Source organism: Micromys minutus (genome assembly GCF_963924665.1).
Source record: "Micromys minutus genome assembly, chromosome: 26".
Taxonomy (NCBI): domain Eukaryota; kingdom Metazoa; phylum Chordata; class Mammalia; order Rodentia; family Muridae; genus Micromys; species Micromys minutus.
In genome coordinates this window covers 23,025,434-23,037,069 of record NC_137961.1, presented here as the reverse complement: position 1 = coordinate 23,037,069, position 11,636 = coordinate 23,025,434, and positions in this window count along the sequence as shown.

Here is an 11,636-nt window from a genome sequence, read left to right as displayed (position 1 = left end):
CCCTACCACTTCAGCATCCTTCTATGTTGGGGCATCAAGCCTCCCTGGGACCAAGAGCCTCCCCTTCCATTGCTGTCAGTCAAGGCCATCCTTTGCTATCTGATCCCTCCAGGTGCACTCCTTGGTTGGTTGTTTAGACTCTGGGAGAACTGTGTGGTCAGGCCAGCCCATGTTGTTCTTCCAATGGGGTTGCAATCCTCCTCTACTCCTCCAGTCCTTCTGCCAGTTCCCCCACCAGGGTCCCTGAGCTTAGTCTGATGGTTTGCTTTAAGCATCCACATCTGCACTGGTCAATTCCTGGCATGACTTCTTCAGTCACTAGATTCCTGTCAGCAAGTGCCTCTTGACCACACAACAATGTTAAGTTTGGTGTCTGCAGACATGATAAATCCCCAGGTGGTAGTCTCTAGATGGCCCTTTCTTCAGTCTCTGTTCCATTTTTTGTTTCTTTATTGTTTCTGTTTCTGTTTTTAGATCCTAGATGGTTTTGTTCAGTTCCTTCACCTGTTTACCTGTGTTCTTCAATATTTCTTTAAGGGAGTTATTTATGTCCTTCTTAAAGTCCTCTATCTTCATCATGAGATGTGAGTTTAAATCTAAATCTTGCTTTTCCAGTGTGTTAGGGTATCCAGGGCTTGATGTGGTAGGAGAACTAGGTTCTGATGATGCCTAGTAGTCTTGGTTTCTGTTACTTAGGTTCTTGTGCTTGCCTCTCACCATCTGGTTATCTCTAGTGTTAGCTGATCTTGCTATGTCTGACTTGAGCTTCTCCCCCCCCCCCCCCCCCCCCGTGAGCCTGTGAGCCTTTGATCTTAGATGCTCCACCACTCCTGGGAGACCATCTGTCTCCACACAGGATTTGCATAAATAGAGCTGTGGCACAGGGTTATCTCCAGGGCATAGATGGAAACCAGAAGGCTTTACTGACTTTTAAAATGTCTGCTATGGAGTTGCTCAGAATGTCCTTTTATTGTTCTTAATTTCTAGTGATTATGGTGATTCTTCTTTCTCATTTTAGACATAGAAAGTGTGAAGTTCCTCTTATACTTTTTCCTAAGGATTTCTGATACTTTTCAAAGACACACTTGTCTCCTTTTTCTTATCTATACTGTCCTGTTTTCTGATTCTTTACTGTTTTCTCTTTGAAAATATTTAATTCATTATGTTGCTCTCAGTTTATTTTGGTTTTGCTTATTTTCCTGGTGTGGTAGGAAACTCATTTCAATGTCTGATGCTAATAAGTTACATTCCTACCCAATTCTTGCTACCAATTTCATTTAAACAATTATACCCCATCACAAACCAGTTCCTGTACTGAGACCAGTGACCATTAGTGCCAAGGTCTTAATAGTCAGACAGCTTAGCAATCAGGTTTCGAATTCTCATTTTAGATTCTGCTCACAGGACTATTTTCTCAGACCAGTCTATCCAGGAAGCACGTTCAAGAATAAAGGATGCAGGGTCTTTCTGTAAGGCTGCCAGTATCCATAACAGCCAAGCAGCAGGCCTGCAAGAAAGAGCTGTGACCACAGTTAGGATCAGCAAAAGACATACTACCTGTTCAAAAAGGTGAAACATGGAATAGCCATTCAGACTGAGGAGTGAGGTGTTGTGGGAAAGGATAGAATTTATACTCCTAACTCAGCCACAACACAGTTTCCATTTCTTCCTAAAGAACTGTCAACACTATTCTGTTTCTATTTGTTTGCTTGGTTAGTTTTTGAGACCATAGCACATGAAGCCCTGGTTGATCTTAAACTTAACTAATTACTACATGGAATTAGTGGGTAAAAGGTACACTAAAGATGACCTTGAAGGTCTGATCCTTTTCTTCTAGCCCCTAAGTATTAGGATTACTTCCATGGACTACAAAACCTGTTTAGATGGTTCTGGGGCTGAATCCCAGGGCCGCCTGTGTGTTAGTCAAACCCCCCACTAAAACGAGTTGCATTGGTAGCTCATGTTTATATTCTTAAAGACAAAGTTTAACCCTTCTTTAATTTAAACAGATAATAATAGCTTTTTATAAAACTACAATGGCCAAATGCCCTTTTCACAAATCTGGCTGTTAGTAGCCAAAGATTTCTTGTGGCGTTCATACTGCAGCAAAATTAGCACTGGTAAGCAAAATGTTGTGTGAGACTTTCTAGAGCATGGCACCTCTCTCTTGATTTACCTGGAGGTTTGTAGCAAGATGTATCAAGCTGTCCACCAATCACAAGATTCTCCCAGTACCTGAAAATCAGGGTCTATCTAAGATGCTTTTATCCTTGTAGGGTAGCCTGTATCTACCTTTTCACTAATTGTCCTGACTCATGGTCATAGTCCCAACTGTCCCCTTGGTCCCTGAGAGGCAGAATATTTCTAATGGACCCAATCTCATGGATGATCCCAAAAGACAATAATGGATCTTCCTAATCTGTGACCCTTAGACTAATTTTCCTTCATTTCAGCCTCCCAAGTGCTGGGGTTATATTTATATACAATATATATCTTGAGGCTAGCATGCACATTGGGATTTTATTTTACTTTTGACAATATCTTGCTTATTTCTGGATACATTTTTCTGATCACAGGACTAAGCAACAATTTAGTGGTTGGATTTCAGTTGTCACTCATCTCAGAGATGTGATCCACTCTAGTTGGTCTGATTTAATCACGCTAGAGGGATAAATGGCAGGTGCCAAGGAGACAATGCTAATAACACCATTTTTGGTGAGTCAGTAGGTAGAATCAGTCAATGGTGACTGATCACCAGCTTTACTGGTTATGGTGTCTCCTATATCCCTCGTCCCTAAGTGGGAGAAGCTTGCAGTGCTATTTTGCCTCATGTTGTTGGTGGTATTTATATATATAATTAGCTCATGTTGGAAAGATGAATATGTAGACTCTGGAATGAAGACAAACCAGGGCTTAGGGTGTTCTCTAGTGTTCAAGTAATGTGAACAAGGAACTTTAGATAACCTAGAGATGCTATTTCATGATGAAGTTAGAGACATAAACAAACACAAGATGAGAAATAAGCAGCCATTTCTGGTAATGTGGACATTCTAAACATCTTAAGAAGAAGCATAATATGAATACATAAGTATCTCAACATCCAATGTACAATGCTGCAAATCAACAAGACTTAAGAATGTTAGAAAACTGTAATCTTATCTATTGAACAAATATGTGCCAGAAACTGACCATATAGTAATAAATATGAGTAAGAAAGCTCTCAGAAAAAATATTTCCTCTTATTTTATTATTTTTTTTCATATGTTCTGAATATTATTTCTACTCTCTCATCTTCTCCCAGACCTACTCAACTTCCCTACTTTTCTACCCATCTAATTTTAGAATGGTCTTGAATGTGATGAATGTGGTGAATCATGTATCTAGACTGCTCTCTCTCTCTCTCTCTCTCTCTCTCTCTCTCTCTCTCTCTCTCTCTCTCTCTGTGTGTGTGTGTGTGTGTGTGTGTGTGTGTGTGTGTCTCATTCTCTCTAACTCTTTAGAAAACAAACACATCAATTTTAAAAAGCATAAGAAAACAAACACAAACAGAAGGGGGAAATAGAAAGAAAACCACAAGAAAAACATCCACATGTGAGGACACAAAACCCATTTAAAAATCATAATAATCCACACCAAGAAAACTGTTACGTTCTGTCCTATATGTACTTTAATATGGTAAATAGTGGGATTTCAATGCATGCTATCAAACCTCCAAACAAATTGCCAAAATGCTTTTAAAAATCTGTACACATATCTCTCCTCCTTAAATAAAGTTGCAAGAAAAAAAGAAAGAAAAAAAACCCAAAAATCATAATAATCAAGACAAATAAAAGGGAAAAAAAAAAAAAAGCTCAAACAAAGCATTGTAAGACAAAATATTTTTAAAACTACTGCTAAGTTTTCTTTGAGTTGCCTTTCTACTGCAGGTATGAGAACTATCATTAGGGTGGTTTGTATAACTAGTGAGACTCTATTTTTAAATCTATGTTTTTCTTTGTGAGCAGTCAACTGGAGGTAGTGTCAGAAAAATATTTTTTAAATATCTGTTCTAAAATTTAATGATCAATATGACAACACAAATCATCAGTATTTTATAAGATATATTTAAGACAGAGATAAAAGAAAGTTTAAAAACTCAAACTCTTATAAATGCATTAAGTGAAACATGATAAAGTGTGATAGAAGACATTGGTAACAAATCAAAGAGAAGAATTCTATAGTTCAAAGGCAGACCACCACAGAGTAGATGGAGAAGAAAAATGATATCCAAAAGGGTTTGTACAAACTTTGGCGTAGCATAAAAAGAGCACAGATCTGTTTTTTGGGGGGGATCAAAGAGGAACCTGAAAATGCCAAAGAGATACAGAGAACTGTTCAAAGAGATAAGAACAGAACATTTCTTAAATCTAGAGAAAATTACAAATATCCAGGTAGACGTTGCTTCAACTCACCAAGTCTCTCTCAAGACATGCTCAGGCTTTCAAGAGTAATTACTAGGGAGGATTCTCAAGCTACAAGATAAAGCAAAATATATGAGTTCTCCCTGCCTGACAACAGATTTTCTAGTGGAAACCTCACAAACAAGGAGAAAGTATGACGAGCAGAGACAAAAATGGAGAAGAGACTGAAGAAAAAGGTCCAGTGACTGGCCCAACTTGGGATCCATCTCATGGGGTAGGGGTGGAGAGCAGTGTACCAAGTCCTGAGATTACTATGCTATGACATGCTTACAGACAGGAGCCTAGCATGTCTGTCCCCAGAGAAGCCCTACCAGCAGCTGACTGAGACAGAAGCAGATGCTTACAGCCAACCATTGGACTGAAGTCTGGGACCCATATGCTTGAATTAGGGGAAGGATTGAAGAAGTTGAAAGGGAGAGCGACCCCCATAAGAAAACCAGCAGTCTCCACTCACCCAGATCTCCAGGGAGCTCCCAGAGACTGAGCCACCAGCCAGGAGCAAACATGGGCTGGTTTGAGGCCCCTGGCACATATGTAGCAGAGGTCTATCTGATCTGTCCTCAGTGGGAGAAGATGCATTTAATCCTTGAGAGTCTTGAGATTCGGGGAAGGAGGTCTGGGGGAGAGCACTCTCTCAGAGGTGAGGTAGAGGAGGAATAGGGTAAGGAACTGTGAAGGGGGGGGGGCGACAAGGGCAAGTTCTGGGATGTAAATAAATATAATAATTTAAAGGTTAAAAAAAGAGAGATTTTCATAGCTGATATAATAATTTAAAGGTTAAAAAAAGAGAGATTTTCATAGCTGACAAAAAATTTGGTTATTAAACAAATGTAACCCAAGCCTGACCCAAAAATATGTGGTAACAGGCAATGAAGCCAAGATGGAAGCTACTGAAAGAAGCCTAAAAGTAAAAAAGAAGAGAGGAACAGGAGGAGGACAGGGAGGATGAGGAGGATGAGGAAGGCAAGGAAGACAAGAAGGGGGAAAGAAGGAGGAGGAAAAAGAATCCATGAAGTTGGTGTAAATTTAAAAATAAGTTCATGCAGTGCATATTTTTACTAAGAAAAAAATTGTGACATATTTTACACATTATGATACTTAACCACTTCATGCCCATATTTAGAACAATGATCTAGGACTTAAATCACCAGCTATACCCAAAGTCTTTTTACCCAAGGTAGCAGCTCAATTTCTCACCACACCAAAGGTGAGTAGACTGTTTTCTAACTTTGACCATCTGCCTGTGTGGCTATCTTTACCAGCAAGGTGTATTTTTCTTTTTCTTTCTTTCTTTCTTTTTTTTTTTTTTTTGAGAGCAATAAATGACTAGACCTGGGTTTTTACACCTTGACCTATTCCACATGCCTTTATTGGTAAATTGGGGTCATTTTTATGTAAGATTATTATTAAAAGATGTTTATTAATTCCTATAATTGTGTTGTTTCTTTTTGATCTATTTACTGAGCCACTATTTTCTTTACATTTTTTTCAGTATTGTGGTTTTCTGGTTTATGTTACATAGGATGGATTATCTCTTAGTGTACACACACACACACACACACACACACACACACGTTTCTCAGGACATTTCTTCTTTTCTTTTGCTCACATGATTGAGACTTTCTCTATGAATAATATTCCTTTACGTATCTTCAGCTCTGGCTCTTTGGCCATGAGCTGTCTTCCCTTGTACTTACCTTGAAAGGTTCTTATTTTCCTGTTAAGTTTTAAATACGGGTTTTCTGGATATACCATTTTTGATTGGTGGTTATAGAAATTTAGGGATTGAAACATATCATTCCATGCTTTCCTTAATTTTAGGGTTTCTGATGAGAGGCCCGGTGTTGCTGTGACATTTTAGCCTTTGTATGGAAGTTGGGATTTTTACATTGCAGCTTTTAATATTGTGTCTGTGTTCTGAATTTTTGAAAACTTGACGAAAGTATGTCATGGAGAGATTCTTGTCTGATCATGTCTATTTGTAATTTCAGATGCCTCTTGTGTTTGGGTATCTTTACTTTCTCTACCTTTGAATTTTTTTCTTCTAGAATTTTGTAAGATAGAAACATGAGAAAGTTCTATTACTCATGTGTTTATGTAAGCTATTTCTATTTCTTATATCTTAGGTTTTCTCTTTTGATTGTTCTCAGATCACTTACATTTCAATATACACATATTCATTTATATTTTTCTTTATTGATACTTACCAACAATGCCTTATATTCTATTTAAAATTGTGCTTTTAATCTCTCAACCTGGCTTGGAGAAGCTTCTTTTTATAGTATATGACAATTAATACAGAGACCCACAACAGATCAACATTCTGAGATCATGACACTATGGGGTTTTTTGCTCTAAATGGAACATCTGTATCATACTTTCTTCCTAAAAGGCTCAGAGATCAGCAAGGAACATGATAAGGTAGAAATTTTAGGAGTTAGAATAATATACATTTGCAAGTCAGAACTGAACCATTACATACAGCAGGTGAATTACAGGGGATGAAAGAGGGATGGCTTGATCAAAATTTATTATATGCATGCATGAACTCTGAAACAGCAACTATGATCTTATTAAAGTTTCCCCTTTTATTTCAGAAATCTCTTAAGCTTCTGAGAGCCATGCTATTGAATTGAGCTGTGCATTTATATCCTCCAACGCCTCTAAATTGTTATAATATACCACCTATGATGCCTTTAAAATAATTATTTCCATTGACTGACATCATAATGTGGGGGTTGAAATATCAATCTTTGGTTGTTTTAATTTGAGTCACTGCTTAACATTTGAAATCTAGGCCAATATGCACTCACACAAATGACAAATCTGTCACCAAATATGTCAGGTGTTCAGCAGTAGAACCACCTACTACATGGCTTTCCAAGTATGATTTCAGTTAATACTCCAAGCCTGGTCTAATAATAATAAATATATGATACTATAAATTACATTGTATAAATAAAAGAAAAAATGAATTTATTAATGTTTTTGTATGCAGGATCATGATATGGTACATGTGGCCAAAAGATAAGTTGCCGGAGCCAGGTCCCTCAAGCATGTGGGTCACAGGTAATCAGGCTTGACAGCGTTAAAATTTAGTGGCAAAGGTTCTGAAACCTAAAGTGTGGACTCAGGTAGTGTTACATGAGATCCAGGGAGCACATCGACTCAGAGCTTGTGCCGTAAGAAATGTCACAAACTGGTCACTAAGTACAGCAGAATCTGATTCAATCACTCCAGTTCAGTTGGGACTACGCGTCATCTGTTTGGAAGGTCCTGATCGAGAGTCTACCTGCTCCAAACTTCAATCCGTGCTTCCAGATCTTGCTGACAAACTGGCATCCTTTGGCTTCTGGCCTCAGATTTCTGCCTCAGTCTTCAGTTTACCTTCCTTTCTGTGTTCCTGTGCCCCCCCCCCCCATTTGTTCTCAAGATTAGAGATCAAATTCAGGTCCCTGTGCATGCTTTAGGCAATTGCTCTGTTGCTGAACAACATGCCCAGCATTTTTTTCTATCTTTTATAAGAATTCTGCCTTTGAACTTAAGGATGACCCTAATTCAAAACAATCTGTACATCTGGCTGGGGGGGGGGGGGGTTTCCAGGGGACACCTTACCGCAAGTAAGGACACAGGCTCTGCTTAGACATATTATTCAGAGATCGTAATGCAAGCGTTTTCCTGTGACTGAAGAACAGACAAGCAGAGCTGGAGGCAGGAAGGGCTGAGTGTGTCTCAGTCCACCTTGGCCGGAAGCTTAGATCATGGCGGCATGTGAAAGGGACAAGGAGTGTTCACATGATTGTAAACAGTGAAGCAGAGAGCCATGCTAGATCCTGGGTCCCCACTGTGAGGTTAGAAGCTTAGCTTTAGCTACCTACTTCTTCCAGCTAGACTCATCTACTAATGACCTACAGTCTTCCAAGATGCTATCTGATGAAAAACATTCAAGCTATAAGCCACCTGGGGACTCTGGATTCAAAACATAATAGCAACTTGTGGCTGGTGGAAATTGATACCTGCGTTTTTTAGATCTGGAGAGAATAACGGATACCTCGTCTGAGAACTGGCTTCTCAAATTATTGTTGTCCTTGTCTTTCTTTTCTCTTTGGTATTAGCTTTAGGAATCCCATTTCAATATTCCATGATGTAATTTTATTATTAACGAGTGGATTTGTCTTACATTATTGTACAAAGCAATCCAATTTTAGTCATTCCCTGGCTTAGTTACTTTTCTAATGCTGCGGTTAGACACCGTGGACATGGTAACTGATCGACAAACATTGATTTGTTGATTACAGTTTCAGAGTTAGTCCACGACCATCATAGTTGGTAGCACGGTGGGCAACAGGCACGTAACCTTGGCTCTGGGGCATCATCTGAGAGCACACATCTGACCCACAAGCAGGAGGCAGTGAAATCTAAGTGGCTATGATGGTGTAGGCCTCTGAAACCTCAAAGGCCACCCTAAGGCTTCCCAAACACCAAACACATTCTATTTCTTACACCAATTCAGTAAAAAAATTAATTCGCCTCATAAATGCTTTAAGGGACTTGATATTTCTGTCTTTCTGTCTTCTTTCTTTTCCTTTCTTCCTTTTCCTTCCTTCCTCCCTTTCTTATTATAAATATTTTAAGCATTTTATATAAATAAGAGTAAAGCAAAACCTATTTGAATTCAGTAGGAGAAATGGAAAGAGAAGGGCTAAGAAGGAGCCAAAGATAAGGGTTAGTTTATAAAACTTCGAAGTAAGAATCATATTATTTAAAAACAAAACTTTTTATAATAACTAAAGATACAGTTCATACTCTAGTCTCCGTTTCCTAGCAGCTCATTAAAAAAGTAAACAGGGGCATGACTCAAAGTATCCAAAACTGAGAGCGCCACGCTCTCTCCGCACACACTCTTCATGCGCCCTTCTTGCTCATTCCCTTTTGAAATCACTAGTCCTTTGGTTCCTTAAGGCAGCTTCACAGTTTTTCTTCCAGAGAAATGGTACTGTTATTAACAAGAAGCCTGCGTATGCACTGGAAGACATGGATGCATGCTGAATGGGAACATGCTTTTTAAAAAAAAAATTCAGGATTGATAATCAAACATGACAAACTCTAAATGACTTTAGTGATGAACTATCATTCAGGAGAATCCTTTCTTTTTCTCTATTAGAAATGAATAGGAATTATTGCACACAATTTTTAATAAAAGAAACTCATGAACGGAATACGATGTTTGACAGGCTTATTGATCTGGGTGTTGGTTTCACTAAGTCTGCAAACCTCTTTACATAAAGAAATCCAGTTTAGAAATTGATTTGCAATCTGAAGTTTCACCAGCAGATGGCAGAGTGGTGTCAAAATTCCAGTGTGAGCTACTTTGTTCGCCAGGGTTCCCAGGAATGCTAGCAGGTATGTCTAATTAACTGTTAGAACTGTTGTGGCTCCCAATTTTCCTAATGCTGCAACCGTTTAGTACAGTTCCTCATGTGACGGGTGACCTTCAATGAAACAATTATATCATTGCTACTTAAAAATTGTAATATAAATATTTGATATGCAAGATATCTCATATGATGGGGTATCAACTCACAGGTTGAGAACTGCCAAACTCTCTTAATTAAAAAAAAAAAAATCTGGAGATGGAGAGATGATTCATCAGTTAAGACTGAGCGCTGATGTTTGATTACAAAGACTGGAATTCAGATTCCAGTATCCATAGTAGGTGGCACCAAAATTCACTCTCTCCCACACACATACTCTCTCTCTCTCTCTCTCTCTCTCTCTCTCCCCCTCTCCCTCTCACAGACTCTCTCTCTCTCACTCTCTCTCTCTCTCTCTCTCTCTCTCTCACTCTTTCTCTTTCTCTCTCTCTCTACACACACATTCTTTTTCTTTCTCTCTCTCTCTCTACACACACTCTCTTTCTCTTTTTCTCTCTCTCTCTCTCACACACACACTCTTTCTCTCTCTTTCTCTCTCTCTCTTACACACACGCTCTCACACACACACACTCTTTCTCTCACACACACACATACACACTCTCACACACACACACACACTCTCTCTCTCACATACACACTCTCTCACACACACACTCTCTTTCTCTCTCTCTCTCTCACACACACACACACACACACACTCTCTCTCTCACACACACACACACACACACACACACACTGATGAAATCAGAACATCTTAGCATTACAAACTTTGGCTGTACTTTGTGCTCCGGTTACCTCTAGTGACAGATGATTCCTGTCTGTCAGGATCCTGGATGCGTCTCCGTTGCAACCTCTTCCTTGCTGGCACTCACATTTCTGAGGTGCATTTCCTTTTTACTGTAAATTTAGAGCAAATATGTCAATTAAATTTTTTCTAAACCTTTCCCTCCCAGCCCAAATATCCTACTTCTCTCCAGAAGCAACCATTGTTTCTTCCAGTCAGATCAAGCTTCTGAGCACATGTTTGTCACACTGAGAATGTCATAACGCAGGACCCCTCTCCATCTCCTTTCTTTTATAATTTAGAACAATGATCTATCACACACTATAACATGCAGATTTACTCTATTACTATATCTGCCTAAACAGTAGCCGTTTTCCTGGATGTAGCATTTTTTAAAGCCTGTTTCAATCTATTAAGTTATGATTCCTGTGACCTAGGTAATGGCGTTGTGTAGATTTTTCCACATTTGGCAAGAAGACCTAGGAGTGATTTCTAGAAATGCCGCTGTGAATTTAAGAGTCAAGACATTGCTCTTAGTTTAGTGGACACGGACATTAAAGTGACCCCATTCCTATGAGGTAGTTCAATCAAGTATCTACTAGTCCACCACCTGCACTGACCAAGACATAGTACTTTTCTGTCTGGAGGGTTAAGAAATATTATCACAGCCAAGCGAGGTGGCGAGGTGACTAAAGATACCCACAGCCAAGCCTGAAGACTGAGGTTTGACTCAGTTGGTATGGAGAACAGGCCCACCAACTAATTGCCCTTCTGACTTTCAAGTAACACAGTGACATACATGACCACACACAGATGCACATGAAAGACAGAAAACTTATCACTTTGTTTTTCAAGTTTTATTTTATGTTATAAAGGAAATTGAACATTTTAATGTGAATGCAAACAGTATTAGCCATCTGTATTTTTATGAGCTGATTTTGATCTTATTTATCTGAC